At 45.5% G+C, this 25,849-nt stretch overlaps 1 pseudogene; it reads right to left on the reverse strand.

The window, feature by feature from the left end:
* Window positions 1-25,849, reverse strand: part of LOC123076236 (probable receptor-like protein kinase At5g18500) — a 114,599-nt pseudogene that overhangs the window by 70,793 nt on the left and 17,957 nt on the right.

Raw genomic sequence — 25,849 nt, forward strand, 5'->3', positions numbered from 1 at the left:
ACATCTCATATGCTTCGTGGCGTTTAAAACATTTTTGAAGTCCCGATTCTAAGCCATAAAGCATGGCGCACTAAACTATTAAGTAGTCATCATATCGAGCTTGCCAAACATTCATAATGTCTGCATCTGCTCCCGCAATAGGTCTGTCACCTAGCCGTGCATGAAGTACATAATTCGTCTGTGCAACAATGAGGATAATCATCAGATCATGGACCAAGTCCGCATCTTTGCTACTATCATCTTTCAACTTAGTTTTCTCTAGAAACATATAAAAAATATATAGGAGCTATATCACGAGCTCTTAATCTACAAAATAATTTGCAAATACTATCAGGACTAAGTTCATGATAAATTAAGTTCAATTAATCAAATTACTTTAGAACTCCCACTTAAATAGACATCCCTCAAGTCATCTAAGTGATACGTGATCCGAATCAACTAGCCCATGTCCGATCATCACGTGAGATGGGGTAGTCATCAATGGTGAACATCTCTATGTTGATCATATCTACTATGTGATTCATGTTCGACCTTTCGGTCTCCAGTGTTCCAAGGCCATGTCTGTATATGCTAGGCTCGTCAAGTTTAACCCAAGTATTCCGCATGTGCAGAACTTTCTTGCACCCGTTGTATGTGAATGTAGAGTCTATCACACCTGATCATCATGTGGTGTCTCAACACGACGAACTGTCGCAATGGTGCATACTCAGAGAGAACACTTATACCTTGAAATTTAGTTAAGGGATCATCTTATAATGCTACCGCCGTACTAAGCAAAATAAGATGCATAAAAGATAAACATCACATGCAATCAAAATATGTGACATGATATGGCGATCATCATGTTGTGCTTTTGATCTCCATCTCCAAAGCATCGTCATGATCTCCATCATCACCAGCTCGACACCTTGATATCCACCGTTGTGTCGTGGTCGTCTCGCCAACTATTGCTTCTACAACTATTGCTAACGCACAGTGATAAAGTAAAGCAATTACATGGCGTTTGCATTTCATACAATAAAGAGACAACCATAAGGCTCCTGCCGGTTGCTGATAACTTTTACAAAACATGATCATCTCATACAATAACGTATATCACATCATGTCTTGACCATATCACATCACAACGTGCCCTACAAAAACAAGTTAGACGTCCTCTACTTTGTTGTTGCAAGTTTTACGTGGCTGCTACGGGCTTCTAGCAAGAACCGTTCTTACCTACGCATCAAAACCACAACGGTGTTTCGTCAAGTTTGTTGTTTTCACCTTCTTCAAGGACCGGCCACAGTAAAATTGGATTCCACTAAAGTAGGAGAAACAGACACCCGTTAGCCACCTTTATGCAAAACTAGTTGCATGTCTGTTGGTGGAACCGGTCTCATGTGCATGGACATGTAAGGTTGGTCCGGGCCGCTTCATCCCACAATACCGCCGAATCAAAATAAGACATTGGTGGTAAGCAGTATGACTATCACCGCCCACAACTCTTTGTGTTCTACTCGTGCATATCATCTACGCATAGACCTGGCTCATGATGCCACTGTTGGGAAACGTTGCGTGGAAAACAAAAAAAAAATTCTACGCACACGCAAGATCTATCCATGGAGATGCATAGCTCTAGGAGAGGGGAGATCATCTTCATACCCTTGAAGATTGCTAAGCGCAAGCGTTTATCAACACGGTTGATGTAGTCGTACACCTTCACGGTCCGTCCCGATCAAGTACCGAACATACGGCACCTCCTCGTTCAGCACACGTTCAGCTTGATGACGTCCTCGCCTTCTTGATCCAGCAAGAGGGGCGAAGTAGTAGATGAGTTCCAGCAGCACGACAGCGTGGTGACGGTTGGTGATGAAGGGAACTCTCCGCAGGGCTTCGCCAAGCACTACAGAAACTAGACGGAGGATAAACTAGAGGGGATGGGGTTGCCGGCACACGTCTTGGTGAATCTTGATGTCTTGGGTGCTAGTCCTGCCCCTCTATTTATATGTTGAGCCTTGGGGTCGAAAGTTGGAGTAAAAGCCTTCTGAAAGTGGGTTTTTCCCGAAGGAAGAGTCCTTCTCGGACTTCCAGGACCAGACGCCACAGTCCTTGGCGTCTGTCCCAGACGACATGGACCTCAGCGTCTGGCCCAGGGCCAGACGCCAGGGTCTCCGGCGTTTGGCCCCCGGCCTCCGCAAAACTCCTTTTGCACCGACATAAAGCCCCGTGGGCTACCCCTTGGCTGAACCATATCATCCTATATATAAATCTTTACCTACGGACCATTTCGGAGCTCCTTGTCATGTCCGTGATCTCATCCGAGACTCTGAACAACATTCGGTCACCAACATACATAACTCATATAGTACTATATCATCAACGAACGTTAAGCGTGCGGACCCTACAGGTTCGAGAACTATGTAGACATGACTGAGACACCTCTCTGGTCAATAACCAACAGCGGAACCTGGATGCCCATATTGGCTCCTACATATTCTACGAAGATCTTTATCGGTCGAACCTTATGACAACATACGTAATTCCCTTTGTCTATCGGTATGTTACTTGCCCGAAATTCGATCGTCGGTATCTTCATACATAGTTCAATCTCATTACCGACAAGTCTCTTTACTCGTTCCGTAATACGTCACCTCATGACTAACTCCTTAGTTGTTTGCTTGCAAGCTTATGATGTGTATTACCGAGAGGGCCTAGAGATACCTCTCCGATACTCGGAGTGACAAATCCTAATCTTGATCTATGCCAACCCAACAAACACCTTACCTGTAGAGCATCTTTATAATCACCAAGTTACGTTGTGACATTTGATAGCACACAAGGTATTCCCCCGGTATCTGGGAGTTCCATAATCTCATAGTTGAAGGAATATGTATTTGACACAAAGAAAGCAATATCAACAAAACTGAACGATCATTATTCTAAGCTGAGGGATGGGTCTTGTCCATCACATCATTCTCCTAATGATGTGATCCCGTTATCAAATGACAACTCATGTCCATGGTTAGGAAACCTTAACCATCTTTGATCAATGAGCTAGTCAAGTAGAGGCTCACTAGGGACATTGTGTTTGTTTATGTATTCACACATGTATTTAGGTTTTCGATCAATACAATTTTTGCATGAATAATAAACCTTTATCATGAATAATGAAATATAAAATAACAACTTTATTATTGCCTCTAGGGTATATTTCCTTCAGTTGGACGTCGCATCCCGCTTGTCCTCCTTCTTGGAGTAGGTCTTCCCCCGCGGTCGTCCCTTCTCGCTGTCCCCAACCTCCTCCACGGCTTGCTTCCCCCCACGCGAATTAAGGGCGGCATATTGCGCCTTGAACTTCTCCTCGTCTTTGATGACCCTAAAGCTATGGGAGAGGTTGAAGCACTTGCCATTGTGTTGGACCATGAATGCCTCCAGAGCTTGAAATGCCTACAAATGTATTTCATGCAAGCATATTGGCAAATGGTATGGAAATGGACACCCAAACATTTGAAAGGGCTGTGACAACTCACCCCCACTAAACAAGAATCCCATCCCAAGATTCAAGACTTGAGGTAAGAAGATAGAGGGAACACAAACTATCACAATCTCCACGGTCCAACTGTCCTTCTCGAAGATGGTGATTCATTGCTTCAAGTTGATCTTGACGTCTTTGCTTTCGAGATCTTTATCGAACATGATGACGAAAGAAGACTTACAGAAAACGATCTCCTCGAAGATCGAGCACTCAAGATCAACTCACGGAGTGAGACGTAAGAACATCTCTTGAGCTGAGACCCAAAACACACATCGAGAGCAATGGCAAGAGGTATATGACAACGGTTCGACTGGGTAAGCAAAAATACCATGCTTAAGATGATGGTGCATGGTTTCAAGATAGCGAGGAAGTAATTTCCATGATTCCATAACAGGACACCTTAGGGAAGGTGACTCGTAGAAGTATTCCCTTAAGTGGCAAAAAGAATTAGTTTTGATATAGAGATCATTGAGACTCTTTATACCAGCCTAAGGCAATCACAATCGATCATTTGAAGGAGTTCAAAAGAATGACATACTCGGACTAGAATGGATGATGTGGACTACCTTGTTGAAGACAACGCAATGGATAATTTTTGCCTATCATCGGAAATGGATGGGACCCATGGTAGGACCACTTTTGGAGATGATCCTGAATAGTAATTGCTGAGAAGGGCAGCCCATGGCAGATTGGCACAATGGCGGTGCAAGCTGGGAACAAAATGCAAATGTTGGAATATTCCAACCATCATATCTGCCTGAGATTCAGATCTGGTTAGTAAAAGGATACTTCAGGCTCAACATGTCTGAAAAAGAAAGTTTGCAACACAAACCAACGAGTTGACGTTGCGAGATTCTCGGGAAATGAACTACGATAGCAAGCTCCAAAACATGAGCTGGTTCTGCTACATACATGTGAACACGTTGTCCAAGACAAGCATGACCACATAGGAGGCTTACAACAAAACACTACCGAGTTCTGGTGGGGAACCAATAATGAGGATGTCGAAGTCCTTGCATAAGTCATGATTAGCTCTTAAGAAGGAACTTCTTCTCCTTGAACAAATCAATCAGTGGCTTGGTGTGCTAGGGAATACATATGGAATGAAGATGATCAGTCTACCAGACCATAGAATACTTCGCACGTACATGACTGACTTGGAATGATTCCATAGGAAGAAAAACAAGCTTTCTCGGATCCACGACGACAACTTACATCAAATGCACGTGAGTTAGAGGAAGTTACTTCTTTCATCCAAACATATACCTCATGAACGGAACACAAAGGCATTGCTCACAAAGTTTCCAACACTACCTGGATGTTCAACACGAATCATGGAGAAGATAAAAAATGTTGCTGATGGGCTCAACAACAATTCATCTAGGTTTCCATATAAGTGGAATTCCACAATTGTGTGAACAAGGTGATAGCATTGGTCAGACCCAAAAGATATAATGGTGTATCCTCGAGGAAACAACCACGAGTAAGACAACATTATGAATATCGTTGGTTCTGATTTGATTTGAGGATAGCCCATACTCGAATCAAAGATTGGATAAGATGATAGATCCATTAACTGATCACGAGGGTCAATCGATGAACATACCATCTTTCTTCAACACACATATACAAAGAGTTATCCCTTTGGAATGAACTAAGTCGGATAAAGCTTTTATCTTCCAACTCTCCAAGTTGTTGTTTAGCTTAACCAACTAGCTCAGGAGTAACCAACACAGATCCTTGAAGAAAGGGGTAGTTCATAGAAAACCAACTTGATCACGAACTCAACATAGCGGTCAGGTGAGAACCTGGTAATACTTCCGAGAAGATATTCGGAAAATCACGAACCACCGATATGTTACTAAGCTCGAGAACAATCTTGCTTTTCAGGGCAAGACGATATGATCAAAAGAGCGAGGGATTGACACAATCCTAACTCATTGATCGAAGAGTGCATCGAAAATAAGGACTAGGTAGCACGATCAATCTCAAAATGGTGACTCAATAACCAACACGCTAAGAATGAGGTTATTGTCCATTAGACTACCAAGTAACAGAGTTGCTAGGAATATAGATTTCACATATCGCGATTCACTTGTCGACGTTCCGGTTACAATAACACGGGGACCGAGGAATGAATAATGATGGTGAGAAGTATCACTGTATCTAGAGTTCATAGGATGGTGTGCAATTCCCATGATACTCTTAATACAAAGATGGTAATACTCTAGGGTAGAACAGAGCAAAAGCTGGATTAGAAAATTGATCTGCAGAGTACAACTACTTTGACCCAATCCTGGAAATGGATAAGGTACTAGAGTTTTTTTCTAGTCATTCCGGAATAGAATGGCTTGACAGACCACAAGAGTAATAGGCATCGATGAACGAATGCACACATACTCTTGACTATCAATTGATAGACGAGGGCCGGAAACAACTAAAGAGGGACAACCCAAAAGAACATATGATTTTCCGAGTTGTGGATGCATGGATTAGCATGTGGAACGAAGTTCAACATTTCTTTCGGATAACCCATGCAGAAAGGTAGAACTGGCGGATTCACAATGTAGAATGGAGAACTCATTAAGAGCACTCTGGTTGTGATCTTTTGGTTCAAAGAACTTCTGCCATAAGCAGTTCATGGTATTTGGAAGAAGGAAATACCATGGACCTCGAGGACTATTGCAAAGGTTACTAATATCCTAAAGGAACTAGCAAACACTATCAACAGGAGGTGAGTGGAGTGAATCTCGAGTTCAAAACCCAGGAATAGAATACCTACTAACTAAATGGCATCACAGGATGCTTTCGAGAATGGCGGCCAGAATCATCACACTGAGAACAAAAAACATTGCTAGATTACTGGGTGATTCTCTAGGATGCCTAGGGTCATAATACTAGCTCCAACATATATGTCAAGGCAATGGAGTACCTCAACAGACCGATTAGTGTGCTTAATCTGGCCCAAAAGGACATCAGGAATGGGAGGAAGGGATTTGCAAATGCATCATATTGTTTAGAAACCTGGGATGACTCGGACAGCATAACGGCTGTAAATGCTCAGAAAAAGATTTGAGACATTCACAAGGATTTGCATAGTCACTTAACAACATCATATCACGGTTCTGGTTCAACTGACAACATACTAAAAGTAGTAGAAACTGAACTGAGGCTTGGAACCAACAATCCTAAGATTCTACAGATTAGTAACACGTGAACCTGATAGAGAGATGAGATCCTAGTCCTTAACCCACGTAGGAAAGCAGAGGATGATTCAGATCAGAAGGGCATAAGGTAAAGGAGTAAAAAGAGCCTTACGTTCCCTTCCACAATCAATTCCCTTATATAACTAAAGAATTTATAGACTCAACTTCGACTAGTTTGGCTTGGTAATCCTACAGGTAGTCAGGCTCTGATACCAAAGCTGTCAGGACCCCGATCCTAAGCCACATTGATCTAGCATGTAACACATCATATCACTTTGCGGCCTCATGCACGGTATCCCCATGGGTGCCACATTACCTGGCCTGGGACCGTTTGCGCCTTTTGGCTCACGTATATGATAGTGTCGCTAGCATCCATATGACAGAGAACCTGGGCCGACATGACTAGTCATGAACCCAAAGTGGCACTAACTTACAGGGACAGGCATACATGACCCAGCAATGAACATGTTGGTCATCAGCGAGTGAATTCGGGCTATAGCAACTGGGCTAGCAGGACTCCGGGAATCCGGGCTGTAGCAGGCTAACAGGACTACGAAAGACACCGCGAGACATTTCCCTGAAGGGACAGACACAGGATCGAAGAAGGACACATGCCGGCCAGTCTAAGTGTTCTGGAGCAGTAGCAACTGGGCTAACAGGGCTCTGGTAAACCGGGCTGTAGCAGACTATGATGGCTCAGTGGAAGCACTAGACTACATTTCCCCATAAGAGAGGCTACCAAGGATAGACAACTAGGTTGTCGGATCCCACACATACCAATCATTTCAATCATACACACAATATGCTCGATATGTGTAAATACAACATGGCATCACAACAAAAATCTACGACTCAAAGTATTTATTCATAAGACTCCAAAGAGTCAGATATTACAAACATGGGTATCATGACCCAGCATTCAAGTCATACAAGCAATAGCACATGCGGAAGCTTATCTTGTCTGAGTACAGACAACTACAAATGAAAAAGGCTGAGAAGCCTGACTAACTACAAGACCCTGCCAAGGGCACAAGATCGTAGCTACTGCGAGACTGAAGTCTCTCTGCAAAAATATAAATTAAGCAAACGTGAGTACAAATGTACCCAGCAAGACTTACATCAGAACTAGCTACATATGCATCAGTATCAACAAAGGGGGGTGGTGGAGTTTAACTGCAGCAAGCCAGCCTTGACTCAGTGGCTATCCTGAACTACGACTGCTAGTAACTCTTTTGAGGTGGCGCACACGAGTCCACATATTCACCATATCAATACACCACTATGGATCCGCTCCCGTCTCCCTACGAGAACGCCATCCATAGCACTCACGCTTATCTTGAGCATTTTAGAGTATCCACTTTCACTTGTCTATGAACTGTACAGGCAACCCAGAAGTCCTTTACAACGGATGCGGCTATTCGAATAGATGTTGTTAACTTTGCAGGGGTGTACTTCTTCACACACGCTCTCACCACTTATCGCCGTTTACACGACATGTACTGGGCAACCTTCAAGCGGAAGCCCAGCGAGGGTGTCGGCCATGACCTGACTAACCACACAAGCCCCTAGTCTAGGTTTATCACCTATTCAGGTTCCATCCGCAGGGAGTCTGGCCAAGGTTTCCACATACGGCCCCGAACGATGTGTGCAGGGTTCCCGGGTCACCAAACGGGCGACTCAGTACACCGGGCCACGTGCCTATCGCATCACAGCCCACCCCTCGGTTCAGCGCTGCGCACGGCCTCCAGCATACTACAAACACCAAAAACTACTTACAACTCCCGGACAGAGGACAGGGGCAGTTAATAAGTCGAGAGGGTCCATTGCTTTCGGGCCCAACGCGCTATTCATGGATCACAAACACAGAACTTAGTTCCTAAGGACGGTTTCAATGAGACAACCCACCATGTACTCCTATATGGCCTCTCACAGCTACCTTTACCAAATCGTGTTCACACACTTAGCTCACACAATAGGACATGTTCATCACCATTCTAATTCATCCCTGATGAATCAGACCTGACTCAACTCTAAGAAGTAGTAGGCATGACAAACAAGCATGAATGAGTAGGCACATCAGGGCTCAAACAACTCCTACTCATGCTAGTGGGTTTCATCTATTTACTGTGGCAATGACAGGTCATGCAGAGGAAAGGGATTCAACTACCGCAACATGTAACAGATGAATCGTTGTTGTCCTAATGCAGTAAAAGAGAGCAGGAGCGAGAGAGTGGGATTGTATCGGAATGAACGAGGAGGTTTTGCTTGCCTGGCACTTCTGAACATAGTATAGCTCTTCATCGGTGTCATCAAACTCATTGTCGAAACACGTCTATCGAGAGGGGACAACCACCGGCAACAGAGAAGGAACACAATCAATGCAATGCACAATATGATGCATGATCATGACATGTCAAAATGAGTGTGTTGGGCTAATGCAACTACAACCAGCTGGGTTTGAGTCATTTTGAACCAAAGGTTCAATCCCAAACTCAACTTATGAATTTAAATAGTGCCTTATCATGTTTTGCACTAAACAGCAAGGTTAAGTTGCTTAAACATGCATGAAACAAGTACAGATGGATAGATTGCATTTTTCTGATCATTTTTCATATATAACTTATTTCATTTGGAGTTACGGTTGATTTTCTATGAATTTTAGAAGTTTATAACATTTTCTGGAATTTCCTGGTTATTAAAAAAAACTAGATCCATAAAATGCTTTATTGCATCAGCATTATGTCACTGTGACGTCAGCGAGTAAACAGGGGCGGTCCAGGTCAAACCTGACCAGTGGGACCCATTGGTCAGTGACCCAGCGTCAGTTAGTGCCACAGACAGGTGGGTCCGGTCAACGGCCACGTGAGCGAGGTCAACGCCGACGCATGGGGCCACTGTGATTAACTTAACCTAAACAGAGGTTAAACCGTGGTTAGTTAAGGGCATGGGGCCCATATGTCATCGACACGGGTCACTAACTAAACGCGATTAGCACCTAAACTAATGGTGCCACGTCAGCCACCGGAGTTTCGCCGGCGACGACCACGGCCGACGGCGGAGGTGCACCGTGCGCTCGCTACGGAGCACCATTCGATGCGCGATTTGCTCCTACGGGTTACTGGGAGTTCGGCGCATCCAAAGCAACAAGCGGCAGCAGCTGGGGTGGCCGGAGCTGACGGCGGGGAGCTCTTTTGTGGCCGCCGGAGTTCGGGCATCGGCGAAACCGACGATGCAGCGCGCGGGGAAGTCAGTAGTTAGTACCTACGGGTTCTACACGTGCTCACGAGGCCAACGGGCACATGCACGGGACCAAAAGATCACCGGAGCCTCGTCGGCGACGAGCTTGTGCGGCGACGGTTCTCGGTCATCAGTGAAGTAGCAGCTACGGCATGCAAACGAGACAATAGAGGAGGTGGTTCGAGGGAGAGGCTCACGGCGGTTGCAGCGGTGCAGACGGCGAGCTCGGAGGAGGTCCGGAGCGGTCGGGGCGGTGAGGTGGATCTCCAGTGACCGAGGAGGAAGAAGGGGTCGGGGACGGTGCTTGGAGGCGTCCGGCGTCGCGTGAGTCGTCGAGAAGGCGTGGACGATGGAGGCGGAGCTCATGGGCACGTCAGAGGGGCGAGGGGGTGGCTCTTTTGACGACTACGGCGAACGGCGGCGAGGATGGTGCTCGGCCATCGTGGGAGAGGGCGAGGGAGACGTGGGGGAGAGAGGCGGGGCGGGCGGCTCGATCGGGACGGCTCTGGAGCGTTCACCCAAGCGTCCAGGGGCTCGGCATCAAGCAGGAGGAGGCGTGGCGCCTCGCGCGCGCGTGCGCTGTCCTGCCTCTGCCTACTGGCAGAGGTTAGGGATGACTGGCACCAGGCCAAGTGGGCTAGGCCAGCACAGGTGAGTGGGTCTGGTCCTTTCTCTCTCTCTCTCCTTTTGTGTTTTTGTTTATGTTTTCTTTTTCTGCTGTTGTTTTTGATTTAGCATAAATGCCAAACCATTTTATAAAATGCTGAAAATATTTATGGGCACCTTTGAAATTAATTCCAACAGCCCAAAAATACTTTCAAGATTATTTGGACATTTAAAAATATTTAGAACATTTAAATGTCCACTACTAGAAAAACGGCTATAGCTAATATGGACATTAATGACGCACCATGTATGTGGTGCGCCACTGTTATATAGTAGTGGCGCACCAGATACAGGTAGGCCACTATTGACATATTACTAATGACGCACCTGGTGTGTGGTGCGCCATTACTAGTTTTGAAAAAAAATGAAAAAAATTTGTTAGCAGTGGCGCACCACGGGACAGTGCACCATTACTAGTTGACATACTAATGGCGCACCTGTACAAAGTGCGCCATTACTATGTGTATGACTGGGTCAAACCTTGGTCAAACTTAGTAATGGCGCACCTATATAAAGTGCGTCATTACTAACTTTGACCAAGTCATACACATAGTAATGGCGCACTTTGTGAAGGTACGCCATTACTAACTTTCTTTGCACCACCTGTGGACTGCTTTTTCAGTTAAAAATAAAATAAAATAAAATGATGGAAATGTCAAAAAAAAATAAAAGAAAATAAGTTTCCCATGTGATATGTGGTCTAGTTGTTGGGAAAATTTACAAATATGAATTTCGACTTTATTTGCAAAATCTCTCTAGAATTTAGTAAAATGGGCATAACTTTTGCATACGAACTCAGATTAAAAAGTTTTTTTATGAAAAATCATCTACTCGAAAAGTTACATCCGAATTCAATCGGGGGAATCCCGTGGAAGATTTTCAGAATCCCCAAAAACCTAACAGAAAAAAAGATACAGGGCTTTTAAGATCTAGAGGGGGAAAAATGGAAAAAGTTTCAAACTTAGCAATGGCGCACCATTTGCTAGGTGCGCCACTAGTAACAGAAAAAAAATTGGTTCCAAATTTTTCTTTTAATTTTTTTCAAAATATGATATGTAATATGACCGGGAAGTTTGAAATATTTTTTCAAAATTTCAAAATTTGACTTGAGATTAAGCATATTGACCAGAGATTAAGAAAAAACGAAAAAAATCGAATTTTTTTTTGAATTTTTTTTAGTAATGGCGTACCAGATATGTGGTACGCCATTACTAAGTCAGATAGTAATAGCGCACTATTGGACATAGTAATGGCGCACTATGTGGTGTGCCACTATTATCTGGGATGGTGCGCCATTATTATCTGTTACTAGTGGCGTGAGTGCGATTTGACTTGAGATTGAGCATATTGGCCCGAGATTAAGAAAAAAAGGAAAAAAAATTGAATTTTAAAAAAAAAATGTCTGAAAAAAAATTTGAATTTTTTTTAGTAATGGCGTACCAGATATGTGGTACGCCATTACTAAGTCAGATAGTAATGGCGCACTGTTGGACATAGTAATGGCGCACTATGTGGTGCGCCACTATTATCTGGGATACTAATGGCGCACCAGAGGTGCGCCATTAGTATTTGTTACTAGTGGCGTGTTAATAGTGGCGCACCTATAGTGCGCCATTAATGGCAAAAATAGGTGCGTCACTAACAGGCCTTTTCCTAGTAATGGTCCAAATGCAAATACTTTATGATTTAATTCAAAGATCCAAAGTGTCCTAGAAAAGTGAGCACCATTTTTGGCAGAGGTTCTGGACCAAGGCAAAGATGATGAACATTTTAGAAGGGCATTTCAGGTTCATTGAAAAGATTTAATTTTGACCCTAGTTGAATTTCATTTGCTGCTAGGGTTTAATAGTCCTCATTTCAAATTCATTTGAATTTTAAACATGATGACATGAAGATCAAGCAAAGACAACAGGGGCTGAGCTAGGGCTGTGACAGCGCGGGCGTGGAAGGCGCCACCACACTCACCTCGGGTGAGCACTCCCCGGAGAGGCGGGAGGCCTATGGGTAGACGTGGAAGCCGGGCATCGGGTGCAAGCCGACGCGCGGGGCGAGTCGGGCAGCACCATCCGAGGAAACGCGGATGAGCCGGTGCTGGCCGCGGCCACAGCAGCGTTGATGAGGCCGTGCTAGCTAGGGTTTAACCCTAGAATATAGAGCACCTTCCTCGTTGCCGCCGCGACGTGGGCGTTGGTGACCTCCTGCTACGCGGCAGCGGCAACGGCGGCCGCCGCGATGGCTTCGTCCCTCGCGTCCGCCGCGTGTCTCCGGCTCTTCCTCTTCGCCAGAAGCCACGGTCAACGTGTCCATGGAGGCGCAGATGCATATCTACCTCATGCCATTTTCTACCACCTAATTTGCCTCAGCACTCCACATCCTCCTTCGAGCATTATTTAATTTGCATGCGTGCTCTTTGGCCAAATCTGGTGAAGATTCGGTTACTAACTTCAGTGTTTATTGACTGATTTGTCATGATTACTTAAATGTTAGATGGCGTTGGCTTGTTCATTTTTCTTTACTTCTTCGGGCATAGTAGCTACCACTGTACATAAGCATACTACTGCAGTGAAGAAGCCCTTAAAGCATCTATGCTCCCTACGAATAAGGGGTTGTGAGTGCTTTGGGCTCCGTTGGCCATGAAGGTTAGTCAGAGGAAGTGGTGGTTGACCATTGCCCGTTTGTCAAACCCTACGCCGTGTGTCGAGCATTTGGAATTCTATTTGCTGCGCATTGCTTCCGCTACCCCACATGTCTCAGGAGAAAGGGGGCTGAATCCTATTCGGCGCCTTAAGCGCCGAATACAGGCCATTTCGTACAGGGCGCACACCCCCGTTTACACTTGGTTTCATAGCGGGCCAGCCCATCCTGCTTTGCTGTTTGTTTCTTGAAAACCCAAAAAAAGGTGCGCCTGCCGCGACTCGAACCCCGCCCGTTCGTTTAGCAACGATCGCACCAACCACTTGGACTAGTTGACCTCATGTGGTAGAATCGTTCTTTTTCTTTTCTTTATAAAACGAGAAAAAGGCATCTGTTTTTCTAGTTTTCTTTCTTTTTTTCTATCTTTGTTTTTTCTCTTTCTTAAAATTCGTGAACTTTTTCAAAGGCGACCAAAAAAAGGGTGAACTTTTTTCAAATTCGATGAACTTTTTCCAAAAATCGGTGAACTTTTTTTCAATTTGATGAACTTTTTTTCAAACTCGATGAACTTTTTGTCGAACTCGATGAACTTTTTGTCAAATTCGACGAACTTTTTCAAATCCGATGAACTTTTTTTCAAATCCGATGAACTTTTTTCAAATCCGATGAACTTTTTGTCAAATTCGACGAACTTTTTCAAATCTGATGAACTTTTTTTCAAATCCGATGAACTTTTTTCAAATCCGATGAACTTTTTTTCAAAACCGATGAACTTTTTTCAAATTCGATGAACTTTTTATCAAATCCGATGATTTTTTTTAACTTCGATGAACTTTTCTCAATTTTTGTGTTCAAATTTTGATTAACTTTTTTTAGAATTGATGAACCTTTTCAAATTAGTGAACTGTTTTTGAAGTTCGTAATTTTTTCAGATCCATGTGTTCTTGAGATTTGTGAACAAAGCAACAGAAAAAAAAACAACAAAGGAACAAAAGGTGCACGAAGGAAAAGGAGCTAGCGATCAACAGTTGACCGGTCAACCACGAGAAGTGAACCACAATGCGATCGTCCTTTTGTGTTAGAAACAGGAAGCGATGGTTGAAAGGCGCACGTTGAACGAGCTGCGCGGCTTGTTTTTGGGCCAGCCCACATAACCAGGCGCGTGGGCGCTGGGTTCGTTTGCTGGCGCATAAGGCGTCAGCGAGGAGCTCTCACAGAGGGGTGCTGATTTTGGAGAGGGTGGAGCGGTCGGTGGCTGCAGTTGTTGTGGATTGCTGGGTATGTCTGGGCTTGTGGTTGGGTTGGAGGATCTCCGCCCCTGCCATTCCTGTTGTTGACATTTCTTTGTATGGGCTTCGGCAGCTGCTCTGCTGTCCGTCCGGCCTAGTTCGTGCCTCTTCCGCTCTCTGTTTTCTGTGTGGTTCTATTTGGTTGTACTCTGTTGATTGTCATTCTCTGCCGGTGGCCGGTGTAGGGATTTACTGAGCGAGGGTTAATTTTTTCCTTTGTTTTGAGAGATCATTGCAATGTGCTTCTAAAGTTTAACATCCATAGCATTGGTGACCTCAACATGGCGATACGTTTGGTTCCTCGAAAAATCAATAAGTGTTGTTTTAATGTTTAACATCTGTTGTTTTTTCCAGATCGCTTCAATGCACAAGGTGGTGTCAGGCTGAGACGCCTAGCTGCCATCAAGATTAACCCCAAAACCATATGAGCTGACCTTCTGTCATTTAGTCTGTGCCTAGAGCTAATATATGGCGAACTATATCACGGGTGATGGTAGCAATTTGCAAATCCTATGATGTATGAAGTCTCTGAATAATCGGATAATAAAGGTGGTTACTCCTTGTTTGCTTATGTCATGTTTTGGTTGCTTACCACGAGCCCAAGAGATGTTTTGTTTTGCTACGGTGATCAGCAAATATCTCAATTTTGTTTTACATAATTGAAGCTCACACTGTGAGATTTCTCCGATAAGTATTTCGGGACTGAGGGAGTATTCATCTCTTGCATATTATTTTTAGTGATCAATAGTCTACTTTGAAATGCTCACAAAATTGTCATTTGTGTGCCACATGTACAAATTCTTTGCTAATGAAACTAAATGGTTTGCATGCTATCAAAGCGCGTCTCTAAGTGATTTGCTTGCAAATTTGTTTTTTTACTATGTAATTTTGTTTTCTGGTAGCTCTACTTTCTGTAGTTTCCATATTTTACCTATGTTTTGAAGTAAAACGATAGAAGTCCTTTATAATTTAACTTTTAGATTATACGCAAGACTCAAGGCAGAAATCTTGTTCTGTTAAAATAGAATATAAAGATACAAAGTTTTGATGAGTGCTCATTAATAAAGCGAAGCAGCATGATAGCCAAAAATAGAATATAAAGATACAAAGGTTTGGTGAGTGCTTGCTATATTAATAAAGCCGAGCAACATGATAGCCAGAATTAGAGCTCAAGCGAAAATAGTGTTTACATATCCTTTTGATTAGCCTACGCAAGTATCAAGCTAATTTGAGTAGATGTCACCATGTGAGTATGTCATGTGTTAAACCCTATATGGATGTTGGCATGTTGCTCCCATGCAGTGAACCTAAGAGCATCTCCAGCTGTTCGGCCCCCCAGGGCGCTGAAAAAGAGCCGCTTGGGGGCGAGCCGGCGCTAGATTGGTGTGTGGGGGCTACTTTGTTTACAGTCGTTGGCCCACAGGTCGCCCCGGGTTCGGAGATATTCCGTACAAATATATGCAAACTCGGCGATTTTGGTACGAACTCGGCAAAACTTCATTGAAATTTGTAAAAGAAAAACATGAAAACATGCAAACTACGCCTAAACTATGTCTAGCCACGACCGTCGTTGTCGTCTACATGCCGAGAAGCCTATAGAAGCGGGTGTAGTCGCCGTCGTCGTCGTCGTCGTCATCGCGTGCCTCGCCTGTGCCGCCGCCGTCCCTGCTGCAGCCTGACCAGGGTCGCCGACACGCGGTGGGCCGCTGCACAGCCCGGCCTCGTCCTCCTCGTCGCTGTCGAGGACGATGACGCCGCCCTCCTCACGCCCGCAGCAACGGGCCTGGAGCTCCGCTTACGCCCGACGTTGGCGGCTTACTTGCTCCCGGACGTAGTCCTCCTTCGCCCACTTGAGGGCGGACTCGTCGTCCGGGGCCGCCATCTCGACGTGCTCCGGCTTCACCGGGAGCAGCCCCAGCTCGGGCTTCGGCCGGACCAGGAGGAGGGAGCCGCGCGGGGAGGGCCGGGCACCCTCGTGATGTCGAGGGCGCCGCTGCGGGTGCGGCGCCCGAGCAGCGTCGCCTCTGGCTCGGGCTTGATGAGGACGACCCCGGCTCCATCTGCCGCGGCATCCAAGAGCTACCACGGCGGCGAGAGAAGGACAGCCGCGGCGGGTACTCGAGGCGCTGTACGTTGCCGGTCTTGATGTGGTCGAGGACGGCCTCGAGGGTGCGGCCTGGCACGCCCCACCATTCGCGCCGCCCGTCGGCGTTAAGGCGGACACGGGGGATGATGCCGTTGGTGGAGGTGATCTGCTCCTCGCGGCGGCGCTGGAAGTACATGGTCCAGAGGGTGTGGCTGTCGGAGGCGTAGCACGGCTCGTTCCGCTGCTCCTTCGTCAGGGACGAGCGGATGCAGGCGATCTCGGCCCGCCGCGCCGCCCCTTCGGGCACCGGTGGCACCGGGATGCCGCCGGCGCTCAGCCTCCACGTCCCCGGCACTCGCATGTCCGGGGGCGCCGGGTACTCGGCCTTGTAGAGCAGGCGTGCCTCCGTCTCTTGGAGGTGGCGGCGGCCGAAGCCGTTCGCCGCCGCACCGTCGCCTGGGAACCTTTCGGCTATCTGTTCGTCGGCGGGAAGAGGGGAGAGTATTGCTTTCTGCGCCGGAAAGGGGGGAAATGAGAGTTGTGGCGTCCACCGGCGGGGAGGTCGCCTTTTATAGCCGCAGCTGGGGTGGTGACGGGCTACATGCCGGGCGACCCATGGCGGGAGAGGGCGGGACGCGCGTCGTGGCGCCTTCATTGCGCCGCCCGTGAGGCATCAATGGAGGCTGACCAGCACGGCAGCGCGGCAGCCTTCGCATTGATTCCCGCGGGAACCGAGGCGACGAGGGTGACGAAGAGGCATCTTGCTGACTCGGCGGGCCCATCCTCTTTCGCGCCAAAAACGCTCGTCCCGGCGTTCCCGGGCGCTCCCCAGCGCGTCGGGTTTGGCCTGGATCCGCCGGCGCCAGTTTCGGCCCAAACCGGCGAAAAACGGGCTCCTGGATGCGCGAGTCGCGACTGGGCCTATTTTTGGGCGCCGGCGCGGAAAAATCGCCTGAGGGACCTGTTGGGGACGCGGCTTGAGATGCTCTAAACTTGCTATCTTGATTTACTAACATCACAGATGGTACACAATCTCGAGTGTACTCACATCACATGACATGAATAGGCAGTGCATAAAGGACATGAATAGGCAGTGCATAAAGTATATGACTCGCTGATGAATATGTTTTCTATTTCTCCACCAACCAAACTTTTGTTTTCTTTGCCAGTATGATGGGGCGCCGCAGCAAAGCATGGCTTTTTCTTCTAGTATGAGACCAAGTCTGAGTTCATTGAATGAATGGTTCCATCCCACCACACATTCCCATGAAATGTTTCGAAAAAAATCAATTAAAAGTAATTAAGAATACATGCATGACATAAACAAGGATGAAGTTGCTTTTTTATCTTTAAAAAAATATTACGTACCACACGAGGAATTGGGTCATCTGACTCCAGCATCCGCACAACTTGACCCATCTTCAATCTCTTTTCTGAATCCGGATACACACACTTCAAAGTTGTTAGAAGTACACGTTTGAGAACTCTTGTCGAAGACCGTGTCTCTATGGTGGGATCCACCACCTCTTCTGAATGTCTGCTAGCAACCATCATTTTTAACTAGTCAACCATATTTACCTGCAAATGCCATAAAATCATGCGTTGAGTTGGAAAAACACAAGGAATGACCCTATGATTTCACTGAAGAGACAATGCAAAACACTAAGCATCATATGAAAGATACTTATGAGCAATGTATCTTTATAATTCAGTGTGGTGAATGGTATTTTATCCTACAAGTGGTCAAGTCATGTACTTTTCACCACAACATAGACGCACAAGCGTGCACAATGCAACACGTGCACACAACGCGCGCGAGTGCGCCCCTAGCACATGCTTAGAAATTTACAAAGGCTCTGAATGACCAAGTTTGCTATTTATGCATAGATGAGCACTGTCTAGTTAACATGGGTGTAAACTGGTAAATGATAATATGGATTATACAGTATTTGTAATCAGGAAAAAAACACGATCCGCCAAGCAAGATTCACATCCAAATCAAAAGGATTGGAATACAAATTGTATCAGATACATATACAGATATGTAATCATATCCAGATCCTCAGTAGAATATCAATTTGACCTCTTGATTTGGGTAAATAAGATTTGTGTTTGGTTGCGCCACTACAAGGCAAACATTAGCATGGCCTCCAGTTTTCCATTTGATGAAGTTTTACACATTCTCCAACGAAATTGTAGGATAGTCACATTTAACGGGACTCTATTTGGGGCTCCCGAAGAGAACTTTGTGTCTATGGACGAGCTCATGGTCGGGGATATTCCTCAGCTCGGGGCAGACAAGAATGAGATTTTGTCCGTACCATTCATGGAGAAAGAGGTGTTTGAGGCACTATCATAGATCAAAAATAATAAGGCGTCTGGCCGGATGGCTTCCCAGCATAATTTTATAAGAAGTGCTGGCATATTATTAAAGGTGATCTAGTACCAATGTTCCATGACTTGTTCAGTGGCCATCTGCAGCTATTCCACCTAAACTTTGGGACGATAACGTTGTTGCCAAAGGAGGGGCGGTACGCATTGAGCAGTTCCGTCCAATTTGCCTGCTTAATGTGAGCTTCAATTTTTTACTAAGGTTGGGACAAACTGACTGACGTGGATTGCACATAGTGTGGTGCAACCAACTCAGATAGCTCTCATGCTGGGCAGAAACATACTTGAGGGTGTGGTTGTCCTGCACGAAACACTTCACGAGATCCACTCGAAGAAACTGGACGGGGTGGTCTTCAAATTCCATTTTGAGAAAGCATATGATAAAGTTAAATGGCCATTGCTATAGTAGGCTTTACGTATGAAGGGATTCAACAATTCCTGGAGGAAGCAAGTCGATTCGTTTGTACAAAAATGCAGTGTCGGGATTAAAGTGAATGATGACATAGGTCACTACTTCCAGACTCACAAGGGTCTAAGACAAGGGAACCCGATGTCTCCTATCTTGTTAAACATAGTAGCGGATATGTTGGTAATTATGATAGAAAGAGCTAAATAGGAAGGCCAAGTAGGAGAACTAGTACCACATCTAGTAGATGGTGGGGTGTCCATACTACAGTACGCTGATGATACCATCATTTTCATGGAACATGATTTGGCAAAGGCCAGATATATGAAGCGGGACTGAAGATTAATTTTAATAAAAGCGAATTGTTCTATTTCGGGAGAGCCAACCATGAACAAGATGCCTATAAACAACTGTTTGGATGTGAACTGGGTACCCTTCCGTTTAGTTATCTGGGCATACCAATTCACCATTGCAAGCTATCTAACAAGGAGTGGAAGTGTACTGAAGATCGATTTGAAAAGAAACTAAGCTGCTGGAAGGGCAAGCTTATGTCATATGGAGGTCGGCTAATACTAATAAACTCAGTGCACACGAGTATGCCGATGTTCCTCTTCTCCTTCTTTGAGGTACCTGTTGGGGTACGAAAAAGGCTGGACTTCTGTCGATCACGATTCTTTTGGCAGAGTGATGAAATAAAGAGGAAGTACAGGCTTACTAAATGGGACATCATTTGTAGGCCGAAGGACCAGGGTTGTCTTGGGATTGAGAGGTTAGAGGTAAAGAACAGATGTCTGCTCAGTAAATGGCTGCACAAACTTTCTCTGGAGACCGAAGGCACATGGGTACAAATTTTACATAATAAGTACTTACAATCTAAGACCTTGGCCCAGGTTACCGTCAGACCCAATGATTCACCATTTTGGAAGGGCTTGATGAGAACGAAAGCTGCTTTCTTCCATAGAACTAAATTCACCATTGGAAACAGTAATTCGACGAGATTCTGGGAGGATACGTGGTTAGGCGAGACGCCTTTGGCCACACAATATCCATCTCTCTATAACATTGTACAACGTAAGGAGGCTTATGTTGCTGCAGTGTTACAGTCCAACCCTATAAATATACAATTCCGGAGATCTTTGGTAGGTGACCGATGGGAAGCATGGCTACACCTTGTCAAAAGGTTGATGGATGTGAACCTCTCTAACGAGTCGGATAGTATTCACTAGAAATTAACTACGAATGACATTTTTTCAGTGAAATCTATGTATTTGGACCTAATTAATTCTGGTCCCATTCCGAAATCGCTACATATTTGGAAGATCAAGGTCCCGTAAAGAATCGAAGTCTCATGTGGTTTGTTCACAAGGAGGTGGTTCCGACTAAGGACAACTTGGCAAAACATAATTGGGAGGGTAGTCAAAGATGTAGCTTTCGTGATCAAGATGAAACAATCAAATACCTCTTTTTCGATTGTCCGCCTGCCAAACTTTTATGGCGCTCAGTTCATATAGCCTTTAATAGCACTCCTCCAAATAGTATTCACACCTTATTTGGGACGTGGATAAATGGAGTAGAGACAAATATTGTGAGGCATATTCGGATAGGAGTATGTGCTTTATTTTGGGCTATATGGAACTATAGAAATGACATCGTTTTTAACAGACAAACTCGTATAATTTTTTTGCAGGTTATCTACAGGGCCACTGCTTGGATCCGTATGTGGTCGTTACTCACCCCCGTGGAAGCCAGGGAACCTTTGGTTACTGGGTCTTCTTGATGGGAGATGGTATCTCGAGATATCTACAACCGGTTTGGATGGCGTTCCAGTAATAGGATAGGTGTTTAGTCATCTTATTCTTTCGCCGGTTGTGGCATTTTATACCTTTTTTCCGGCTCTATGTGAGCTTGTTATGGATCACAAACACTTCGGTCACTTGGCTTATTAAAGGGGCTGCATGCATCACTCTGATGCAGAGGCCGGGGGTAATCCTCTTTTTCTAAAAAAAGTAGACATTTGAATCGTAACAGATGTTCCAACAATATCCAATTCTTATTTACACTCAGTAATGTTGGAACTTGTACTTGTATCCAATTAATGGACACGGAGATGGCAATGGAAAGGGAACTATCATATCCATACCAATTTGCTTCCTCATTAGTTAGTCTAGTTTGGACTGGTATTTTCAAGCCAATAGTATCCAAGATCCTCTCCTCTCCTCAGCCACCCATTCTCTCTCCAAAACACACCCAAAAACACCACTCCGGAGTAAAATCTCTGCTACAACGCGCTTCCAGACACAGGATACACGACAAGGATGCCGGAGTCATGGAACTACCTACAGTCAGCCTATTGGTGCTTCTTTTTTTGAATTGGCCTATTGGTGTTGATGTTGCTCCTTCACACGACACGGCCGTCAAAGTCTGCAGCACCAATGAACCAGATGGTGAGATGGACGCCGAGCGACACGCAACACTCGTACCCAAACCAACCGGGACCCGACGAGACATGGCCGCCATCACCATCCTGCCATGACCACGCAGCGGTCGACACGGTCTCAGGCTGGGTGCGGCTATGCTACCGTCCTGCTGTGGTGATATCGAGAATGAAGATCGCCATAGCAGTTGCCCTACTATCGTTAAGGATGGCATGGGAGCGTGGCCGCGTGCACAGTGGCAGCCTTATGGCAATCATAGGAGGCCCATCCCAGCATAGTGGCAACCCACTATTTGTTACTCACAGGCCTCAAAACCGGTGGTTATTTGTGATTATCCCAATTGTGTAATTACCCTAGCCCCAAATGTGGAGGTTTTGCGTAATTACCTCCATCAATGCCTAGATTTTCCAACTGAGGGACAACTCTGGTTGGAATGTCACATTCCTTAGTTAGAGAGTGCTCAAGTTTAGATGCTAGCTATGCAAATAACAAAGCTAGTGGCTCTATGCCCCGTTGCCAATTATTTAATTTAAAGCAACGACGGATTACATTATGTCAATATCCAAGGCCAATCGACAATGTTGTCATGGGCACGTATTGTGACTGAAAAGACTAGAACAATACTAGTGCAACCACTCTACTTTTGACTAATGTTAATATAGGAAGTTAAAATGACACAGAACACAACTGCATGTACATAATATTTTTGAAGTTAGCTCTGAGCATTCCATGTCCTATTAGACACAAATTAAAATTTGAGTAGGATTCAACTTGAGATAAGAAGCATCCTAATGTTATCATCCTAATCATATCTTGCCACTTGATGGTATTACAAACAAGCAAAATGCATCTAACAAACAATTTTGACAACTCACAAATACCTCATTTGCCGAGCGACCATAGTCAACAAGATCCCTACCTGTAATTGCCTCTAGAATAACAACTCCAAAGTCGTAAATGTCACTGATGACCCACAAGTATAGGGGATCTATCGCAGTCCTTTCAATAAGTAAGAGTGTCGAACCCAACGAGGAGCAGAAGGAAATGATAAGCGGTTTCCAGCAAGGTATTGTTTGCAAGCACTGAAATAATAGGTAACAGATAGTTTTGTGATAAGATAATTTGTAACGAGCAACAAGTAACAAAAGTAAATAAAGTGCAGCAAGGTGGCCCAATCCTTTTTGTAGCAAAGGACAAGCCTGGACAAACTCTTATATAGAGAAAAGCGCCCCCGAGGACACATGGGAATTATTGTCAAGCTAGTTTTCATCACGTTCATATGATTCCCATTCGGTACTTTGATAATTTGATATGTGTTGGAAATATGCCCTGGAGGCAATAATAAAATGGTTATTATTATATTTCCTTCTTCATGATAATTGTCTATTGTTCATGCTATAATTGTGTTATCCAGAAATCGTAATACATGTGTGAACACATAGACCATAACATGTCCCTAGTGAGCCTCTAGTTGACTAGCTCGTTGATCAATAGATGGTTACGGTTTCCTGACCATGGACATTGGATGTCATTGATAACGGGATCACATCATTAGGAGAATGATGTGATGGACAAGACCCAATCCTAAGCACAACACTAGATCATATAGTTCGTTTGCTGAAGCTTTTCTAATGTCAAGTATCATTTCCTTAGACCATGAGATCGTGCAACTCCCGGATACCGTAGGAATGCTTTGGGTGTACCAAACGTCACAACGTAACTGGGTGGCTATAAAGGTGCACTACAGGTATCTCCGAAAGTGTCTGTTGGGTTGGCACGGATCGAGACTGGGATTTGTCACTCCGTATGACGGAGAGGTATCTCTGGGCCCACTGGGTATTGCATCATCATAATGAGCTCAATGTGACTAAGTAGTTAGTCACGGGATCATGCATTATGGAACGAGTAAAGTGACTTGCCGGTAACAAGATTGAACGAGGTATTGGGATACCGACGATCGAGTCTCGGGCAAGTAACGTACCGATTGATAAAGGGAATTGTATACGGGATTGCTTGAATCCTCGACATCATGGTTCAAACGATGAGATCATCGTGGAACATGTGGGAGCCAACATGGGTATCCAGATCCCGCTGTTGGTTATTGGCTAGAGAGGTGTGTTGGTCATGTCTGCATGATTCCTGAACCCGTAGGGTCTACACACTTAAGGTTCGATGATGCTAGGGTTATAAGGAAGGTTTGTATGTGATTACCGAATGTTGTTCGGAGTCCCGGATTAGATCCCGGACGTCACGAGGAGTTCCGGAATGGTCCGGAGGTAAAGATTTATATATGGGAAGTCACCATACGGTCACCGGAAGTGTTCGGGGGTATGCCGGTATTGTACCGGGACCACCGGAGGGGTTCCGGGGGTCCACCGGGATGGTCCACCTGCCCCGGAGGGCCTTATGGGCTGTAGGTGGAAGGGAACCAGCCCTAAGTGGGCTGGGAGCCAAACCCCCCTAGGGCCCATGCGCCTAGGGTTTGGGGGAACCCTAAAAGGGGGCGCCCCCCCTTGCTTGGGGGGCAAGCCACCTCCCCCTGGCCGCCGCCCCTCCCACCAGATGGGATCTAAGGGGGCCGGCCCCCCTCTCCCTTGCCCCTATATATAGTGGAGGGGTGGGAGGGCAGCCACACCTTTCCCAAGGCGCAGCCCCTCCCCTCCCCAACACCTCTCCTCCTCCGCGTGTGCTTGGCGAAGCCCTGCCGGAGAACTGTCACTCCACCACCACCACGCCGTCGTGCTGCCGTTGGAGCCTTCTTCCTCAACCTCTCCCTCCTCCTTGCTAGATCAAGGCATGGGAGACGTCACCGCTCCGTACGTGTGTTGAACGCGGAGGTGGCGTCCGTTCGGCGCTTGGATCATCGGTGATTTGGATCATGACGAGTACGACTCCATCAACCCCGTTCTCTTGAACTCTTCCGCTCGCGATCTACAAGGGTATGTAGATGCACTCCTCCCCTCTCGTTGCTAGTAAACTCCATGGATTGATCTTGGTGATGCATAGAAATTTTTAATTTCTGCTACGATCCCCTACAGTGGCATCATGAGCTAGGTCTATGCGTAGTTTCTATGCACGAGTAGAACACAAGTTGTTGTGGGCGTCGATTTTGTCAATTTACTTGCCGTTACTAGTCTTATCTTGATTCGGCGGCATCGTGGGATGAAGCAGCCCGGACCGACCTTACACGTACGCTTACGTGAGACAGGTTCCACCGACTGACATGCACTAGTTGCATAAGGTGGCTAGCGGGTGTTTGTCTCTCCCACTTTAGTCGGATCGGATTCGATGAAAAGGGTCCTTATGAAGGGTAAATAGAAATTGGCATATCACGGTGTGGTTTTGGCGTAGGTAAGAAACGTTCTTTCTAGAAACCTATAGCAGTCACGTAAAAATTGCAACAACAATTAGAGGACGTCTAACTTGTTTTTGCAGCAAGTGTCATGTGATGTGATATGGCCAGAAGGATGTGATGAATGATATATGTGATGTATGAGATTGATCATGTTCTTGTAATAGGAATCACGACTTGCATGTCGATGAGTATGACAACCGGCAGGAACCATAGGAGTTGTCTTAATTTATTTATGACCTGCGTGTCAACTGGAACGGCATGTAATTACTTTACTTTATTGCTAACCGTTAGCCATACTAGTAGAAGTAATAGTTGGCGAGACAACTTCATGAAGACACGATGATGGAGATCATGATGATGGAGATCATGGTGTCATGCCGGTGACGATGATGAACATGGCGCCCCGAAGATGGAGATCAAAAGGAGTAAAATGATATTGGCCATATCATGTCACTATTTGATTGCATGTGATGTTTATCATGTTTTACATCTGATTTGCTTAGAACGACGGTAGCATAAATAAGATGATCCCTCGCTAAAATTTCAAGAAAGTGTTTCCCCTAACTGTGCACCGTTGCGAAGGTTCGTTGTTCCGAAGCACCACGTGATGATCGGGTGTGATAGGTT

The sequence above is a fragment of the Triticum aestivum genome, chromosome 3D, assembly GCF_018294505.1.
Source record: "Triticum aestivum cultivar Chinese Spring chromosome 3D, IWGSC CS RefSeq v2.1, whole genome shotgun sequence".
In the NCBI taxonomy this organism is placed as follows: Eukaryota; Viridiplantae; Streptophyta; class Magnoliopsida; order Poales; family Poaceae; genus Triticum; species Triticum aestivum.